At 39.8% G+C, this 20,589-nt stretch overlaps 2 protein-coding genes across 4 annotated transcripts in view; both read left to right on the top strand.

Annotated features, from left to right (window-relative positions):
* The window catches only part of LOC123464828 (ATP-binding cassette sub-family C member 4-like), a 293,559-nt gene that overhangs the window by 68,021 nt on the left and 204,949 nt on the right, over positions 1-20,589 (top strand). The gene's annotated exons all lie outside the window — the stretch shown is intronic.
* Positions 911-20,589, top strand: part of LOC123464831 (ATP-binding cassette sub-family C member 4-like) — an 891,549-nt gene continuing 871,870 nt past the window's right edge. Inside the window, exon 1 of the mRNA XM_045162472.1 lies at positions 911-1,091. The gene's annotated coding sequence lies outside the window, so the exon portion shown is untranslated. The remainder of the gene's footprint in view (positions 1,092-20,589) is intronic.

Genomic DNA, 20,589 nt, shown 5'->3' with positions numbered 1-20,589 from the left:
CTTCTGCAACACCACAGTTTAAAAGCAGCAATTCTTCAACTGTGTTGTACTCATCAGATATTTTCACCATTTTTCCCTACCATCCCACTTAAAAGGACTCCCCAAACCATAGCAAGAATAAGTAAGTATAGAGCAAAGCCAGAAGATACTACTCCTATTGCTCTGTCCTTCATTTGGATAATATCCGTTGAGAAATGGGTTTATGCACTTGTATGTCATGGGCTGATATGTGTCAGGAGAAGATACTCAAAATGTTATCCCTCCCCAACCAAGAGCCCTTTGTCTTTACAGCATCTTTCTAGCTGCAGAGGTGGAGAATGTCTGTTAGTTTGGTTGCTTGAATTTACTTGTCTAAGTGCAAAAACTTATATTCGTCTTCCCCCCAAATGAGTAGGAAGCAGTGATGCTTGTGTCTCAACACCCCATTGTAGAGAACTTAGAAAGCTGAGAGCAGACTCTGCAGAGGGAAAGCCCAGTGCTGTTTCTTTGAGTTGCCCCTCTTAGGTGAGCCAGGCCCACACTGTCTTCCCTGGATCCCTGGTCCCTGTGATCCTGCAAGCAGCAGGGAGCTTCCATGTTGGTCTCTCTTCCTCCCAGGCTCATCCCCGTCACTGCTGACCCCCCATGAACAGGTCAGAACTGGGGGAGGTGTGATGGTAACAAGGACCTGGGTAGGAGCAGAGACAGGGGAGTGGGGACATAGACCATCAGTCATGGGAGGAACATTCAAAGATGAATACTATGTTCTTAAGAAGGTACTCCTCAACTTCTGTTCAAAATTTTAGGAATAATCTAAAATGAAAGTTCTTCTTAAATAATTTCCTTAAACACAACAAGTAGCTGAAGTATGTGTGTTCTTTGTACTCAGGATCTGAAGTAGTTAAATATATCCCCCAGAAAGACCACCAGTTGAGATTATATGCAGGGAGTAGCCTGCTTACTTGAAAGGACCTGGAAAATGGAGGGAAGATGGAGAAAGGAAGGAGGAAGAATATTGGGGACCAGCCTCCCCTCACCTGGCTACATCACTTGTGTAAACCTCATGGAGACAGCTGAAGGATGAGACATCACCAGTGTGTGGGAATCTTAAGGTTAATAATTACGAACAGTAACAAGTTTTTATAAAAATCTGAAGTAGAATGATGGTTAGTCCCCTGACAAGGAGCACTTACCATTGTTTAGATGGTTGTTTAGTCTTTGATCCTAAATTCGAGTTTTAAGGGAAACCTTAAATTTGGTCTCGACATTTTTTAGTTCAGTTCAATACTCATTCTGAAATATTATATGACTAGTGATTTTCAGTGCTTTGGAAGCATATTGGCCACTTAATCAACTCTGTGCGACTAAATCTCCCTTTATAATGTTTTTTTTAATTATGGATTTTACTCAGGGGTATGTCATTTTTTGGTGGCACACCCTGAGTTTTCTGTATTCATTTCTCTCTCACCAGAAACTGAGACCATATTGAAGGAAGGTTTGGAAGGCTTCCTGAGTATCGTTCTTCCTCATGATCAGGGAAAAGAAATGTCTGCCTATCTTCATCTTTCCTCTCAGGCTTTTGTGAAGTGAGGAGGAAAGTCCAGCCCCAAGGCCAGGCAGGATTTGAAAGTGGGGATTCCGAGCAGTTCCGGGCACTTGTGGAGGAGTCTCTTCTTGTTCCCACACGTGTGCCTCCCCTTGTCCTGCCCTCTTCACTGAAAGGAGCCAATTGTGCTCTTCTCTTCTGCCCATATTCTTATGACCTGGCTTACTGAGCCTTCCAGAAGAAAATGTAAATGGGCTACATGAGCTTATGTACAGGATTCTCTCTTGAGGCCAAGAGGAGACATTTATTTCCAGAGTAATTTACTTGTGGCTCCTCCTGAAGCAGATGAATAGGAAGAATTATTTAAATTAAAGCATCATGACACAGGTCACAGTGGGTTTCAGGTCCTTCTGGCCTTGCAGTTAATAACGAATTTGAGGCAGGCCATCCTGACACACATGTGAGAGAACGTGGGGGCCAGCTGATGCCAAAATCAGAGGTGATCTCTCCATGGACAGAGGTGCTGCAGACCCCAGGAGCTGACGTTCCCCTTGCACATGTGGGGATGTTCATTTCACACATGTGGAGAAATTCCAGATCCTAGAAGACAGTTTGACTAATGGAGAAAATATCCTAGTTTATTCTTCAGTGCTAATGTGTAAATATTTAATGGTTTGCTTTGAGGCACAAACCTCTACTAATCATGCTGTTGGTATTTCCCAGTCACACCAGGATTGACAGTTAATTTATGTAGATCTTGATGTTAAGTTTCTCATGTAATTCTTTTCTCAATTTGTGTGAGTGTTTAAACAGATATTTATTACCAGGGTGGTATTTTTTTTTTTAAACAAATCTTCCTTTGTCTTCAGTTTTTTCCTTAAGATGAAAAAAACTTCTTCAACACTTTCTTCTGTTAGTGTTCAGTAGTTCAGAAGATATTTTGTAGCACACTTTGTACAATGGAAAATTATTTTACAGATACTGTTTTGTAAATGTACATTTGCAACTTTATTATTAATAATTAATGAATTTAGATGTTTTTGTATTTTAATTTTGACAGTCTGTACACATTAGAATAAAATAAAAAGAGGTTAAGATAATAACACTCACTGTTTTGGCATATTTAGGAACCTGTTTTATTCACTGGAACAATGAGGGAAAATCTGGATCCCTTTAATGAACATATGGATAACGAACTGTGGAATGCCTTAGAAGAGGTAATTTATTAATAGTAACTGTAATTAACTTGTTAGCATTTGTATGGAGAAGGAAATGGCACCCCACTTCAGTACTCTTGCCTGGAAAATCCCATGGACGGAGGAGCCTGGTAGGCTGCAGTCCATGTGGTCGCTAGGAGTCGAACACGACTAAGCAACTTTGCTTTCACTTTTCACTTTCATGCATTGGAGAAGGAAATGGCAACCTACTCCAGCGTTCTTGCCTGGAGAATCCCAGGGATGGGGGAGCCTGGTGGGCTGCCGTCTCTGGGGTCGCACAGAGTCGGACACGACTGAAGCAACTTAGCAGCAGCAGCATCTGTATATGTGGGTTTACATTTAGAGCATTGCAGATAATTAAGGGGACTGTGTCAGTTTCACTGACTTCAGTAATAGGAAAACACTGATGACATGGGTATGCTTAAAAATGTGTGTATTGATGATGATGAAAATCAACAATATAATGTGACATGTTTTTATTTTAGCTATTTTCCTAAAACCCTGAACAAATAGACACATTATCTTGTCCTTAGCAGGGTACTCAATTAGATGTTAAAACTGTGAGATCAAATTCTACTAGTGACCTAGAGAATTACTCCATTACACTCCAATATTCATTTTATTCCTCTGGTCTTAGGAAACATCTCCTAAGTGGAGACAATAGTAGTTTTTCCTTATTAACTAAAAGATAGAAACAAGATCATACTAATAAACTGTAGAAGTTTCATAGGAAAGTGTTTATAAAGGTAAATTATGTAGTCAGAATTAATGATGATTATTTATTGGCAAGCATGTCATTTTAATGCTGTAGCATGAATGCAGATAAGAGAACATGGGAACATCTGCTCAGCTTTATATGGGAGGTTCATTTCTAGAGAATTTTCTGCTATTTGTGTCATGTTTCCCTTTGCCCCACTTTGAATTTCCTCACCCTTGCATGAAAAGAAAATTTGACTATTAAGTTGCTGTCAGTTTGTATTTTAATACAGACTATTTTGTGTATTTACACTCCTTTTACAAATAAGTTCTACAGATGCCAGAAACCCTAGACTTCTTTTTTTAATTAATTCATTTTAATTGAAGGCTAATTACTTTACAATATTGTAGTGGTTTTGCCATACACAGTCTTTGCTTTTATTTTTTTTTTTTTTTTTTTTTTTTTTTTTTAATTTTTTAAATTATATTTTATTTTAAAATTTTATTATTATTATTATTATTTTACTTTACAATATCGTATCAGCTCTGCCATACATCAACATGATTCTCCCACGGGTGTACACGTGTTCCCCATCCTGAACCCTCCTCCCACATCCCTCCCCATACCATCCCTCTGGGTCATCCCAGTGCACCAGCCCCAAGCTTCCTGTATCCTGCATTGAACCTGGACTGGTAATTCATTTCTTATATGATATTATACATGTTTTAATGCCATTCTTCCAAATCATCCCCCCCTCGCCCTCTCCCACAGAGTCCAAAAGACTGTTCTATACATCTGTGTCTCTTTTGCTATCTCACATACAGGTTTGTCGTTACCATCTTTCTAAATTCCATATTATATATGTGTTAGTATACTGTATTGGTGTTTTTCTTTCTGGCTTACTTCACTCTGTATAATAGGCTCCTTTGCTTTTAAAAAGTAAGAATGAGCATTCCTATACATTAACGATGAAAGATCAGAAAGAGAAGTTAAGAAAAACATCCCATTTACCATTGCAACAAAAAGAATAAAATAGCTAGGAATAAACCTACCTAAGGAGACAAAAGACCTGTACTCATAAAACTATAAGGTACTGACAAAAGAGATCAATGGTGATGCAAACCAGATGGAGGGATATACCATGTTCTTGGATTGGAAGAAACAATATTGTGAAAATGGCTATACTACCCAAAGATTCTACAGATTCAATACAATCCCTGTCAAATTACCAATGGCATTTTTTCATAGAATTAGAGCCAAGATTTTTGCAGTTTTAATGGAAACACGAAAGATTCCAAGTAGCCAAAGCAGTCTTAAGGAACAAAAACAAGGATGGAGAAATTAGGTTCCCTGACTTCAGAATATATTATTGAGTTGGCAAAAAAGCTTATTACATACGATTTTATGAGAAAAAATAAAAAAAAAAGAACTTTTTCGCCAGTTCAATACAGAGCTTGAGTAATCAAGTTGGTATGGCACTGGCACAAAAACAGAAATACAGATCAATGGAGCAGGCTAGAGAGCCCAGAGATAAACTCACAAACCCGTGGCCAACTAATCTACGACAAAGGAGGCAAGAATATACAATGGATAAAAGGCGGTCTCTTCAGTAAGTGATGCTGGGAAAACTGGACAGCTATGTGTAAAAGAATAAAATTAGAACACTCCCTGATACCATATACAAAAATAAACTCAAAGTGGATTGAAAACCTAAATGTAAGACCAGCTACTAAAAGACTCTTAGAGGAAAAACACTACCTAAATAACTACTAAATGTTTGATGGATCTTTTCATTTTAGAGAAGTGTGGCATATTTTTTTAATCTTTTTTTGTTGTTGTTGTTGTTACACAAATCTGAGAGATTGATTGTTTACTTTGGTTTGAATTGGTGTGTTTGTCATTTAGTGTCACCCTTCTAGGGAAGCTCTGAAATCTGTAATATACAGATGAACCTTGACTATGAACAGGCAGATTTGGAGGTATGACTGTTTCCAGCCAGTAATTCTGGTTTCTGAAGGATGTCACGACTGAGTCTTTATACTCCCACCTTGCTTTTCAGCAGCATGTGGATTTTGTTTTCTTAAATTGAGTTGACTGCTTCAGCTTCTCCTGCCTGAAAAACAGTGCATCTCTGATTTCATTTAAGTCTGTGAATCTTTTACAGTAAAATTCTACAAGAGAAGAGGTGTGTAGAGCATTTAACCACTAAACACAAAGAACGATAGGATGATCCACTACTCTTGAATTCATAGGACAAATTTAAGGGTGAAATTGGGACATATCTTAAAAAAAAAATAACTGGAAGTACTGGTAAATTATTTTTCTATTTGTTTCTCAGATTGAGACCATTTTTCACAGATTCTCAGGTAGCATTACTCTAGAATTTTAGAACATATTGTTCCATGGACAGAGAGGCAATCTAAATTATAAAAATGCTAAAGTAGTAGATAATCCTAAGATCTACGTCTATTTAAACTACATCTGGAACTTTCTATAAAAAGAAGGAAATGTGAGTTTATTTCACAAAGTCAAGTGTGTGGTTTCCATATATTGCTTCTGGAATTAACCCTGTTAACTTTGGTGATATCACTTACAGAAATCATCCCACTCTTATGTTTCTCTAGAAATTGATTCCTTCAGTTCAATTCAGTTCAGTCGCTCAGTCATGTCTGATTCTTTGCGACCCCATGAATCGCAGCACTCCAGGCCTCCCTGTCCATCACAAACTCCTGGAGTTCACTTAAACTCAAGTCCATCGAGTCAGTGATACCATCCAGCCATCTCATCCTATGGTGTCCCCTTCTCCTCCTGCCCTCAATCCCTCCCAGCATCAAAGTCTTTTCCAATGAGTCAGTTCTTCGTATGAGGTGGCCAAAGTACTGGAGTTTCAGCTTTAGCATCATTTCCTCCAAAGAAATCCCAGGACTGATCTCCTTTAGAATGGACTGGCTGGATCTCCTTGCAGTCCAAGGGACTCTCAAGAGTCTTCTCCAACACCACAGTTCAAAAGCATCAATTCTTTGGTGCTCAGCCTTCTTCACAGTCCAACTCTCACATCCATACATGACCACAGGAAAAACCATAGCCTTGACTAGACGGACTTTTGTTGGCAAAGTAACGTCTCTGCTTTTGAATATGCTATCTCGGTTGGTCATAACTTTCCTTCCAAGGAGTAAGCATCTTTTAATTACATGGCTGCAATCACTATCTGCAGTGATTTTGGAGCCCAAAAAAATAAAGTCTGACACTGTTTCCACTGTTTCCCCATCTATTTCCCATGAAGTGATGGGACTGGATGCCATGATCGTGGTCTTCTGAATGTTGAGCTTTAAGCCAACTTTTTCACTCTCCACTTTCACTTTCATCAAGAGGCTTTTTAGTTCCTCTTCACTTTCTGCCATAAGGGTGGTGTCATCTGCATATCTGAGGTTATTGATATTTCTCCCGGTAATCTTGATTCCAGCTTATGTTTCTTCCAGTCCAGTGTTTCTCATGATGTATTCTGCATATAAAGTTAAATAAGCAGGGTGACAATATACAGCCTTGACATACTCCTTTTCCTATTTGGAACCAGTCTATTGTTTCATGTCCAGTTCTAACTGTTGCTTCCTGACCTGCATACAGATTTCTCAAGAGGCAGGTCAGGTGGTCTGGTATTCCCATCTCTTTCAGAATTTTTCACAGTTTATTGTGGTCCACACAGTCAAAGGCTTTGGCTTAGTCAATAAAGCAGAAATAGATGTTTTTCTGGAACTCTCTTGCTTTTTCCATGATCCAGAGAATGTTGGCAATTTGATCTCTGGTTCCTCTGCCTTTTCTAAAACCAGCTTGAACATCAGGAAGTTCACGGTTCCCTTATTGCTGAAGCCTGGCTTGGAGACTTTTGAGCATTACTTTACTAGCATTGATTCCTTATGACTATTTTAAAAGAAAACTTACCAAATCATTGATTGAAAAACATACAAATGTGATAAAGAAATAATTCCTCAAGGATCTGGATAAAGGGGTGATTTATCAGTCTAAGCTATTGTTGTTCAGTTGCTAAGTCACTTCTGACTCTTTGTGACCCCATGGGCTACAGCATGCCAGGCTTCCCTGTCCCTCACCATCTCCTAGAGTTTGCCCAAGTTCATGTCCATTGACTAGATGATGCCATCCAACCATCTCATCCTCTGTCTCCCTCTTCTGTTTCTGCCTTCAATGTTTCCCAGCATCAGGGTCTTTTCCAATGAGTCAACTGTTTGCATCAGGTGGCCAAAACATTGGAGCTTCAGCTTCAGCATCAGTCTTTCCAGAGAATATTCAGGGTTGATTTCCTTTAAGATTGACTACTTTGATCTCCTTGTTTTCCAAGGGACTCTCAATAGTGTTCTCCAGTACCACAGTACAAAAGCATCGATTCTTCAGCATTCTTTTATTGTCCAGGTCTTGCATCTGTACATGACTACTGGAAAGACCATAGGTTTGATTATACAGACCTTTGTCAACAAAGTGATATATTTGCTTTTTAACATACTGTCTAGTTTTGTCATAGCTTTCCTTCCAAGAAGCAAGCATCTTCTAATTTCAAGGCTACAGTTACCATCTGCAGTGATTTTTAAGTCCAAGAAGAAGAAATCTGTCACTGCTTCTATCTTTTCCCCTTCTATTTGCCATGAAATGATGGGACTGGATGCCATGATCTTAGTTTTCTTAATGTTGAGATTTAAGCCACTTTTTTCACTCTCTTCCTTCACCCCATCAAGAGATATCACTAAATCAATGAAATCAGTTTTTAAGCGAACCAGAAACCCTAGTTATTAATTTGCAAATGATGCCTAACTGGATATGTGAACCCAAACTCACAAAGTTAACTTGAGAATGAATAGCAGGGAACCAATATGTTTTCCTCTTTATGAACTTCAATTAAAAGTAAAAGATGACTTAGAAAAATTTTTAAGGTCCTCTAGTCCTGTTTAGTCCTTCTTCTTTGGCAGAGATGGACACTCAGAAGGAAGACAGCCCTATGGATGCTGCCTGTCTCATTTTGGTTATTTTTCTAAATATGTTGAAAGTAATGTAATAAAAATTTGCCAACTTACTGTAAACTGATAAAAGTCCATCAGAAATTGGTGCTATTGGGGTGCTAAAAAGCAAAGGCAGCTCCAAAAATATAACATGAGTTGTGCCTGAAGATGAAGCACTTTATCACTCAGAGGTTAAAAGGTCATAGTAGATAAAACTCTGGAAATGAATCATTGATGTGTTGCTTCTGTTAAAAAGCAAAAACAAAACACGTTAGATACTGGGATTTGGAATTAAGAGTATAGTATGGGGGCTTCTGCAGTTGCTCAGTGATAAAGAGTCTGCCTGCAGTGGAGAAGTGGGGTTGATCCCTGAGTTTGTAAGATTCCCTGGAGGAGGAAATGGTAACCCACCCCAATATTCTTGCCTGGGAAATCCCATGGACAGAGGAACCTGGCGGGCTGCAATCTATAAGCTCTATGACTTAGCAACTAAACAATAACAAAAATGTCCTGTCAAACTGGGAAGAAATCATGTGGTTAAATGTCTGGCATTGATAGTGTCTCTGTTAGGACACAAGTGTGTCTCATCACCCAGGAAAGCAAGATACAGAAACCTGGGCATCAGCAACCTGTGCATCAGGAACCATGTTGTTCGGTCCTTGCAGTGGCAACAGGTCTCATGTCCATTTCCCCAGGCTTTGTATTAGGTGAACTTCCTTAACTGCTGGCCCTGCTCTAGTGAAAGCTTTTCCCCATTTGTTGATTGCATTTCAGTGTCTCCTTCTGACCCACATCAGATTTTCTTTTTGAAAAGTAAGAAATTTCCACAAAATGTGGAAACCATCTGACCTCTGTGTTCCCCTCCTGTGAGGGGCATCAGCACCAACTACACAGAGTGCACACAGTGATGATGGAGACAGGGTGCCTTATAAGTCCAGATCTCTTCAAGAAAATCAGAGATAACAAAGGAACATTTCATGCAAAGATGGGCTCGATAAAGGACATAAATGGTATGGACCTAACAGACGCAGAAGATATTAAAAAAAGATGGCAAGAATACACAGAAGAACTGTACAAAAAAGATCTTCATGACCCAGATAATCACGATGGTGTGATCACTGACCTAGAGCCAGACATCCTGGAATGTGAAGTCAAGTGGGCCTTAGAAAGCATCATTACAAACAAAGCTAGTGGAGGTGATGGAATTCCGGTTGAGCTATTACAAACCCTGAAAGATGATGCTGTGAAAGTGCTGCTCTCAAAATGCCAGCAAATTTGGAAAACTCAGCAGTGGCCACAGGACTGGAAAAGGTCAGTTTTCATCCCAATCCCAAAGAAAGGCAATGCCAAAGAATGCTCAAATTACCTCACAATCTCACACGCTAGTCAAATAATGCTTAAAATTCTCCAAGCCAGGCTTCAGCAATATGTGAACCGTGAACTTCCTGATGTTCAAGCTGGTTTTAGAAAAGGCAGAGGAACCAGAGATCAAATTGCCAACATCCGCTGGATCATGGAAAAAGCAAGAGAGTTCCAGAAAAACATCTATTTCTGCTTTATTGACTATGCCAAAGCCTTTGACTGTGTGGATCACAATAAACTGTGGAAAATTCTGAAAGAGATGGGAATACCAGACCACCTGATCTGTCTCTTGAGAAATTTGTATACAGGTCAGGAAGCAACAGTTAGAACTGGATATAGAACAACAGTCTGGTTCCAAATAGGAAAAGGAGTATGTCAAGGCTGTATATTGTCACCCTGCTTATTTAACTTATATGCAGAACACATCATGAGAAACGCTGGACTGGAAGAAACACACGCTGGAATCAAGATTACCGGGAGAAATATCAATAACCTCAGATATGCAGATGACACCACCCTTATGGCAGAAAGTGAAGAGGAACTAAAAAGCCTCTTGATGAAAGTGAAACTGGAGAGTGAAAAAGTTGGCTTAAAGCTCAACATTCAGAAAACTACAATCATGGCATCCAATCCCATCACTTCATGGGAAATAGATGGGGAAACAGTGGAAACAGTGTCAGACTTTATTTTTTTGGGCTCCAAAATCACTGCAGATGGTGACTGCAGCCATGAAATTAAAAGATGCTTACTCCTTGGAAGGAAAGTTATGACCAACCTAGATAGCATATTCAAAAGCAGAGACATTACTTTGCCAACAAAAGTCCGTCTAGTCAAGGCTATGGTTTTTCCTGTGGTCATGTATGGATGTGAGAGTTGGACTGTGAAGAAGGCTGAGCACCAAAGAATTGATGCTTTTGAACTGTGGTGTTGGAGAAGACTCTTGAGAGTCCCTTGGACTGCAAGGAGATCCAGCCAGTCCATTCTAAAGGAGATCAGCCCTGGGATTTCTTTGGAAGGAATGATGCTGAAGCTGAAACCCCAGTACTTTGGCCACATCATGCAAAGAGTTGACTCATTGGAAAAGACTCTGATGCTGGGAGGGATTGGGGGCAGGAGGAGAAGGGGAGGACAGAGGATGAGATGGCTGGATGGCATCACTGACTCGATGGACGTGAGTCTGGGTGAAATCCGGGAGTTGGTGATGGATAGGCAGGCCTGGCGTGCTGTGATTCATGGAATCACAAAGAGTTGGACACGACTGAGTGACTGATCTGATCTGATCTGATTATTTTCCCAAGCTCAAAAATAATCTGGAGTATTCTATACAGAGATGTATGGTTTTGAATAGTAATTATTTGTTCTCTTTTCCTTTAATTATAACTTTTTCAGTGCTTTCCTTTGTTTAAAATGTGATATGAATTCTTGGAGCCAGTTAATTTTATAAGAATATATCCTTTATACAATTACACTTAATAAGAAAACAGTTTTATATGTAAATTATTTATCCATATGAATTTAGTTTCCAATTTATAGGAACAGATATGTCACACAATTAGAGTCACTTATGCCTTCATTCATGTTGTTGCTGTTTGTCACGTCTGACTCTTCTGCAACCCAATGAACTACAGCCCGCCATGCTCCTCTGTCCATGGGATTTCTCAGTCAAGACCACTGGAGTGGTTGCAATTTCCTTAGCCAGGGGGTCTCACCCAGGATCGAACCCAAGTCTCCTGCTTGGCAGAAGGATCCTTTACCACTGAGCCACCAGGGAATCCCACCTTCATCCAGCCAGCAAATATCTACTGAGAGCTTGTCAGGCAATGTTGCAGATTCTGGGGCTGTCATAGTCATCAAGAGACAAAATGTCTGTCCTTTTGGAGCTTAAGTTCTCCTGGAGAAGTTGAAAAACAAGCCAATGCATATGTAAAAAAATCTCAGTGCGAATACATGCAAAGGAGAAAAGTGAAGCAGAGCATGAAGAGGGGTGAGCTGATAGCATTATTAATAATGGGCAATATCTATTAATCTGTTACAAATTCTGCATGAACTGACTCATTTACTATTCTTCACAATGTTAGGAGGTACACACCTTTATAATTATGATATTATAGTCTTACTTAGAGTTTAGGAAGCTAAGATAGAGTAGGTTCAGGAATTTGCCCAGTTGGCACAGCCAGGCAAGGCTTACCCCCAGGCTGCCTGGCTTCAAGTCTTCTCCAATTTGTTTTTGTTTGGCTGCAAAAAAAAAAAAAAAAAGTCAACAAAGAGTCCAAAAGCAGTATTTGGGTGCAGTCTCAAAAATGAAAGAATGATCTTGGCTCATTTCCAAGGGAAACCATTTAGTATCACAGTAATCCAAGTCTATGCCCCAAACACTAATGCCAAAAAAGCTGTAGTTGAACAGTTCGATGAAGACCTACAAGACCTTCTAGAACTAAAACCAGAAAACATGTCTTCTTCATCATAGGGGACTGAATACAAAAGTAGGAAGTCAAGAGATACGTGGAGTAACAGGCAAGTGTGGCCTTGGAGTACAAAATGAAGCAGGCCAAAGGCTAACAGGGTTTTTCCAAGAGAACATGCTGGTCATAGCCAACATCCTCTTCTAACAACATGAGACAGCTCTACACATGGACGTCACCAGATAGTCAATACCAAAATCAGATTGATTATATTCTTTGCAGCCAAAGATGGAGAAGCTCTATACAGTCAGCAAAAACAAGACCAGTAGCTGGCTGTGGCTCAGATCATGAACTCCTTAGTGCAAAACTCAGGCTTAAATGGAAGAAAGTAGGGACAATCACAAGGAATTCCAATGTGACCTAAAACTAATCCCTTACAAATTATACAGTGGAAGTGACAACTAGATTCAAGGGATTAGTTCTGATAGACAGAAGTGCCTGAAGATCTATGGACACAGGTTTGTAACACTCTACAGGAGGTGGTGAACAAAACCATCCCCAAGAAAAAGAAATGCAACAAGGCAAAATGGTTGTCTGAGAAGGCCTTACAACTAGCTGAGAAAAGAAGAGAAGCAAAAGGCAAGGGAGTACAGGAAAGATATACGCATCTCACTGAAGAGTTCCAAAGAATAGCACAGAGAGATAAGAAAGCCTTCCTAAGTGATCAGTGCAAAGAAATAGAGGAAAGCAATAGAAAAGGAAAGACTTGAGATCTCGTCACCAAAATTAGCAATACTAAGGGAACATTTCCTGCGAGGATGGGCACAATAAAAGATAGAAACAGTATGGATATAAAAGAAGCAGAAGATATTAAGAAGAGGTGGCAAGAATACGTGGAAGAACTATTTTTATAAAAGGTCTTAATGACACAAATAGCCACAATGGTGTGATCACTCAGTTAGAGACAAGACGTCCTGGAGTGTGAAGTCAAGTGGGCCTTAGGAGGCATCATGATGAAGAAAGCTAGTGGAGATGATGGAATTCCAGCTGATCTATTTCAAATGGGTGAACATATCTCCACTCATCAACAGAAAAATGGATTAAAGATTTACTGAGCATGGCCCTGCCCTTCAGAACAAGACCCAGTTTCCCCCTGTCAGTCTCTCCCATCAAGAAGCTTCCAAAAGCCTCTTATCCTTCTCCATGCAGACGGAATGAAAACCACAATCACAGAAAACTAACCAATCTAATCACATAGACCTTGTCTAACTATGAAACTATGAGTCATGCCCTTTAGGGCCACCCAAGACGGATGGGTCATGGTGGAGAGTTCTATAAAATGTGGTCCACTGGAGAAGGGAATGGCAAACCGCTTCACTATTCTTGCCTAGATAACCCCATGAACAATATGAAAAGGCAAAAAGATAGGACACTGAAAGATGAGCTCCCCAGGTTGGTAGGTGCTCAATAATCTACTGGAGATCAGTGGAGAAATAACTCCAGAAAGAATGAAGAGACAGAGCCAAAGCAAAAGAAATACCCAGATGTGGATGTGACTGGTGATAGAAGCAAGGTCCAATGCTGTAAAGAGCAATATTGCATAGGAAACTGAAATGTTAGGTCCATGAATCAAGGCAAGTTGGAAGTGGTCAAACATGAGATGGCAAGAGTGAACATCGGCATTTAGGGAATTGGGGAACTAAAATGGACTGGAGTGGGTGAATTTAACTCAGATGACCATTATATCTACTACTGTGGGCAAGAATCACTTCAAAAAAATGGAGTAGCCATCATAATCTACAAAAGAGACTGAAATGCAGTACTAGGATGTAATCTCAAAAATGACAGAATGATCTCTGTTCGTTTCCAAGGCAAACCATTCAATATCATGATAATCCAAGTCTATGCCCTTAACAGTAATGCTGAAGAAGCTGAAGTTGAATGGTTCTATGGAGACCTACAAGAACTTTTAGAACTAACACCCAAAAAGATGTCCTTTTCATTATAGGGGACTGCAATGAAAAAGTAGGAAGTCAAGAAACACCTGGAGTAACAGGCAAATTTGGCCTTGGAGTACAGAATGAAGCCGGGCAAAGGCAAATAGAGTTTTGCCAAGAGAAGACACTGATCATAGGAAACACCCTCTTCCAACAAGACAAGAGAAGACTCTACACAGGGACATCACCAGATGGTCAACACCAAAATCAGATTGATTATATTCTTTGCAGCCAAAGATGGAGAAGCTCTAAACAGTTAGGAAAAATAAGACTGGGACGTGGCTGTGGCTCAAATCATAAACTCCTTATTGCCAAATTCAGATTAAATTCAAGAAAGCAGGGAAAACCACTAGAGCATTCAGGTATGACCTAAATCAAATCCCTTACAATTATACAGTAGAAGTGAGAAATAGATTTAAGGGACTAGATCTGATAGGGTACCTGATAAACTATTGACAGAGGTTCATGACATCGTACAGGAGACATGGATCAGGACCATCCCCAAGAAAAAGACATGCAAAAAAGCAAAATGGCTGTCTGAGGAGGCCTTACACATAGCTGTGAAAAGAAAAGTGGAAAGCAAAGGAGGAAAGGAAATATATAAATATCTGAATGCAGAGTTCCAAGGAATGGCAAGGAGAGATATGAAAGCCTTTCTCAGTGTTCAATTCAAAGAAATAGAGGAAAACAATAGAATGGGAAAGATTAGAGATCTCTTCAAGAAATTAGAGATACCAAGGGAACATTTCATGCAAAGATGGGCTCGATAAAGGACAGAAATGGTATGGACCTAACAGAAGCAAAAGATATTAAGAAGAGGTGGCAAGAATACAAAGAAGAACTGTACAAAAAAGATCTTCATGACCCAGATAATCACAATTGTGTCATCACTCATGTAGATCCAGACATCCTGGAATGTGAAGTCAAGTGGGCCTTAGGAAGCATCACTAAGAACAAAGCTAATGGAGGTGATGGAATTCCAGTTGAGCTATTTCAAATCGTAAAAGATGATTCTGTGAAAGTGCTGCACTGAATATGCCAGCAAATTTGGAAAACTCAGCAGTGGCCACAGGACTGAACAAGGTCAGTTTTCATTTCAGTCTCAAAGAAAGGTCATGCCAAAGAATGCTCAAACTCTGCACAATTGCACTCATCTCACACACTAGTAATGTAATGCTTATAATTATCCAAGCCAGGCTTTAACAATATGTGACTGTAAACTTCCAGATGTTCAAGCTGGTTTTAGAAAAGGCAGAGGAACCAGAGTTCAAATGGCCAACATCTGCTGGTTCATCAAAAAAGCTAGAGTTCCAGAAAAACATCAATTTCTACTTTGTGACTCTGCCAAAGCCTTTGACTGTGTGGATCACAATAAACTATGGAAAATTCTGAAGGAGATGGAAATACCAGTCCACCTGACCTGCCTCTTGAGAAATCTGTATGCAGGTCAGGAAGCAACAGTTAGAATTGGACATCGAACCAGAGACTGGTTCCAAATAGGAAAAGTAGTACATCAAGGCTGCATATTGTCACCCTGCTTATTTAACTTATATGCAGAGTATATCATGAGAAATGCTGGGCTGGAAGAAGCACAAGCTGGAATCAAGATTTCCAGGAGAAATATGAATAAATTCAGATATGCAGGTGACACCACCCTTATGGCAGAAAGTGAACAAGAACTAAAGAGCCTCTTGATGAAAGTGAAAGAGGAGAGCAAAAAACTTGGCTTAAAGCTCAACATTCAGAAAACGAAGATCATGGCATCCGGTTCCATCACTTCATGGGAAATAGATGGGGAAACAGTGGTAGACTTTATTTTGGGGGGCTCCAAAATCACTGCAGATGGTGACTGCAGCCATGAAATTAAAAGACGCTTACTCCTTGGAAGGAAAGTTCTGACCAACTTAGCATATTAAAAAGCAGAGACGTTACTTTGCCAACAATGGTCCATGTAGTCAATGCTATGGTTTTTCCTGTAGTCACGTATGGATGTGAGAGTTGGACTATAAAGAAAGCTGAGCACTGAAGAATTGATGCTTTTGAACTGTGGTGTTGGAGAAGACTCTTGTGAGTCACTTGTACTGCAAGGAAATCCAACCAGTCCATCCTATAGGAAATCAGTCCTGAATATTCATTGGAAGGACTGATCTTGAAGCTGAAACTCCAGTACTTTGGCCACCTGATGCAAATAACTGACTCATTTGAAAAAAGCCTGATGCTGGAAAAGATAGAAGGCAGGAGGATAAGGCGTCAACAAAGGATGACATGGTTGGATGGCCTCACTGACTCAATGAACATGAGTTTGAGTAAACTCTGGGAGTTGGTGATGGACAGGGAGGCCTTCTGTGCTGCGGTCCATGGGGTTGCAAAGAGTTGGACATGACAGAGCGACTGAACTGAACTGAACTGATTTCAAATCCTAAAAGATGATGCTGTTCAAGTGCTGCACTCAATATACCAGCAAATTTGGAAGACTCAACAGTGGCCACAGGACTGGTAAGATCAGTCTTCATTCCATTCCCATAGAAGGGCAGTGCCAAAAAATGTTCAAATTACCACACAGTTGCACTCATTTTCCATGCTAGCAAGGTAATGCTCAAAATCCTTCACGCTAAGCTTCAACTGTATATGAACCAAGAACTTCCAAATTTCCAAACTGGATTTAGAAAATCCAGAGAAACTGGATATCAAATTGCCAACATCCACTGGATCATCGAAAAAGCAAAAGAATTCCAGAAAAACATCTGCTTCATTGACTACACTATAGCCTTTGACTGTGTGGATCACAACAAACTGTGGAAAATTCTTAAAGAGATAGGAATACTGGATCACCTTACTTGCCTCCTGCGAAACCTGTATGCAAGTCAAGAAGCAACAGTTAGAACCAGACAGGGAACAACTGGTTCCAAAGCAACAATTTGGACTGGTTCCAAATTGGGAAAGGAGTACATCAAGTCTATATATTATCACCTTGCTTATTTGACTTATATGCAGAGTACATCATGCGACATGCCAGGCTGGATGAAGCTGGCATCAAGATTGCTGAGAGAAATGTCAATGACATCAGATATGCACCTGACACCACCCTAGTGGTAGAAAGTGAAGAGGAACTAAAGAGCTTCTTGATAAAAGTGAAAGAGGAGTGTGAAAAAGCTGGCTTAAGGCTCAACATTCAAGAAACTAAGATCATGGCATTCTATCTCATCACTTCATTGCAATATATGGGGAAATAGTGGAAAAAATGACAGACATTATTTCCAAAATCACTGCAGATGGTGACTGCAGCCATGAAATTAAAAGATGTTTGCTCCTGGGAAAAGGAGTTATTACAAACCTAGACAGAATATTAAAAAGCAGAGACATCACTTTGCCAACAAATTCTATGTAGTCAAACATATGGTTTTCCCAGTAGTCATGTACCAGTGTGAGCGTTGGACCATAAAGAAGGCTGAGCGCTGAAGAACTGATGCTTTTGAACTGTGGTTCTGGAGAAGATTGTTGTGAGTCCCTTGGACCACAAGCAGATAAGGAAAGTCAGTCCTAAAGGAAATCAACCCTGAATTTTCCTTTGAAGGACTGATGATGAAGCTGAAGCTCCAGTACTTTGGCCACCTGATGTGAAGAGATGACTCATTGGAAAAGACCCTGATGCTGGAAAAGATGGAATCAAGTTAAGAAGGGTACGAAAGAGGACAAGATGGTTGGATGGCATCGCTGACTTAATGGACATGAGTTTGAGCAAACCCAAGCAATAGTGAAGGGCAAGGAGCCCTGGTGTGCCGCTGTCCATGCAGTTGCAAAGTGTTGGACACGACTCAGTGACAACAACAGCAACCTGTATCCATATGCTGGGGAATAAGATGTTGTGTTTTATTTTTCATGTGTTTTTGTTCACTACAATGCATTTATGACACTGAAGAGAATGCACTGGATTGGTCCACTATTTATAAGATTAAACTTGGAAAAGAACCATCATTAGAATGGGCTCCAGGATTACTAATGTATAAGGGGCAGTTTGCCATTGTTTGAAACTTGCATACATTAAACTTCAGAAAATAGTAAAGGGCCAATAAGACTATATCTCCAGAGAACCAGATTTTCTGTAAAATTTTGGAAAGTTTTTCTCTAGTGTACCAATTCCTATGCAAAATGTCCTTTGGGAAACTTGACTCAACCATAAAGATCCTTTTAACTTTTCTGTTTAAATCACATTGGGAGAAATAGCTTCACTTTTTGAGAGACTTCCCTAAGTAACCCCTAGGTGGGGTTTCTGGTGGATATCCTGTGATGGGAATGGGGGACACTGAGATCTTTCTGTCCTGACTTGACTCCACCATCTTTCTCAGTGAACATTCACTGGAAGGAGCTCTCCCCATCACCTGGGTGTACATTTAAGATACTTAAGGATGTCAAAACTCTAGTGTCTAAGAGGTTTGTCTACTTCAGTAGCAATTTGCTTGGAAAAATGTCATTCTTTCTGTATCCACAGGTACAACTTAAAGAATCCATTGAAAGTCTTCCTGCTAAAATGAATACTGAATTAGCAGAATCTGGCTTGAACTTGAGTGTCGGTCAGAAACAACTGGTGTGCCTTGCCAGGGCTCTTCTCAGGAAGAATCAGATATTGATTCTAGACAAAGCCACATCATATGTGGATCCAAGGTATGAAGCTGAGCCCCAGTAAATCTTGAATCTGACTTGTAAATGTGGTAAATGGAAAACATTTAGTGAATCTTCTAAATGTTTCTAAGTGCTCGCTTGGCCTCATGGTTATCTGTTGATAATATTAATTCCAGAAAACAAAGGATAAAACCAAGACATGCTATATGGTGTCAATGTTGTTATGAGGCATCATAAGAGAGCTGAATTCCTAAATCCAGCTCCTGATAGTTTCAAGCAATTTGGAGGGAAGACTAATTTTCCATCATTTTATGAAAAATAGTAAATTTCTAAGTAGACTTTTTATACTTAGTTTTTTAGGAACAAGACTATATGTTAAGTATTGATTTTTAAAAACATTGTAAAAATATCATAGGATATTTTTAAGTCTTAAGTCTGCTTTTCCTGTCTTTACTGAATTAAATCAACTTCTTTGTTTCTAGAACTGATGAGTTAATACAAAAAAGAATTCATGAGATATTTGCCCAGTGCACTGTGCTGACCATTGCACACAGGTTGAGCACCGTTATTGACTGTGATTGGATAATGGTAAGACCCTCACCATTTTAGCTGTTTCCATTTATGTTCAATTTTCAATGTATCCTTCCTTGTAAAATTTGATAGGAACCTCCATTAATGTTTCTCTTAGTTTCTTCTCTCATTCCTGAAAATTACTCAAGTACTTAACTATACATTTAGAATGCACTATTAAATAATATATCCAATAATCTTATATTTTCATATTAAAAGTTTATTTGAGTTGTCATTTCTTTATGATGGCCAACTGTTAAAATATTCCAAACCCAAGTTACAGCTCCATATTTTAGTGGGGTGGAACTCAGTCATTTTCACTGTGTCATAGTTGTTTCAGCATTTTTGGAGTCCCTTATCAAAAAAAATAGCTCGAACTTAGACTGCCAGGAAGCTGATGGCTAAAGTTGTAGAATTTCTCAGGAGTCCGTGAGAAGAAACGGCTTAATGAGAAAAACAGTATTTTTTAACTGAAAGGATTTAATATAAGAAATGTATTACATAGGGATTAGAGGGCTATAAAAGTGAAACACTGGGGTAATGATTTTAGAAAACAGCTACCATATCCTCGGACAGATCTCCAGACCTGAGAACTCGGAAGAGAGGCCCTAAAGAATTGATGCTCGGACCTCTGAGGAGAGGTCACTGCCCTGTTGCTGGTCACATTTGTGAGGGGGCAGGATGGGGCTGGTTCTCCATGTGCTAATAGCCGGGAGCTGGAGTCAGGTCCCCAGGATGAGGTGCCGCTAGTAGCAGAAGCAGGTAGCACATTAGCTGTGTTTCCCACCTTCAGTCTCCCTCTAGTGCCCCCTACTGGCAGAACCTAACAAAGGCCACCGGGCAAAAGAGTGTGAACTGTTGCAGTGACTTGCAGAGACCCAGCTTCTGCATCACAGATGAGAGTTTGGAAAGAAAGGCAAATCAGGGATGAGAGACTAACCAAACAACCAGCAAGTCTCTTAACAATAGCTCTGTTCTTTACACACAGCAAGCTCCAAGCTTTGGTCTCTGGATTTCTGTCTAGTATCTTCCTTTCAGGTTTCGTTGGCTCTTTCTTCCTTAGTAATTTAATATTTCCTTCCTTAGCTTTATTTCCTTCCTCCATCTCTTCCTTTTCTCTCTCTTTTCCATTTTATCTCTTTCCTTGTCCTTTCCCTCTGTTGCTTGCTCAGTTTCAATAAATGAGAAATGGG

Source organism: Bubalus bubalis, chromosome 13 (assembly GCF_019923935.1).
Source record: "Bubalus bubalis isolate 160015118507 breed Murrah chromosome 13, NDDB_SH_1, whole genome shotgun sequence".
In the NCBI taxonomy this organism is placed as follows: Eukaryota; Metazoa; Chordata; class Mammalia; order Artiodactyla; family Bovidae; genus Bubalus; species Bubalus bubalis.
The sequence above is the reverse complement of the archived record's forward strand: the minus strand, read 5'-3'. Positions and strand labels throughout refer to the sequence as shown.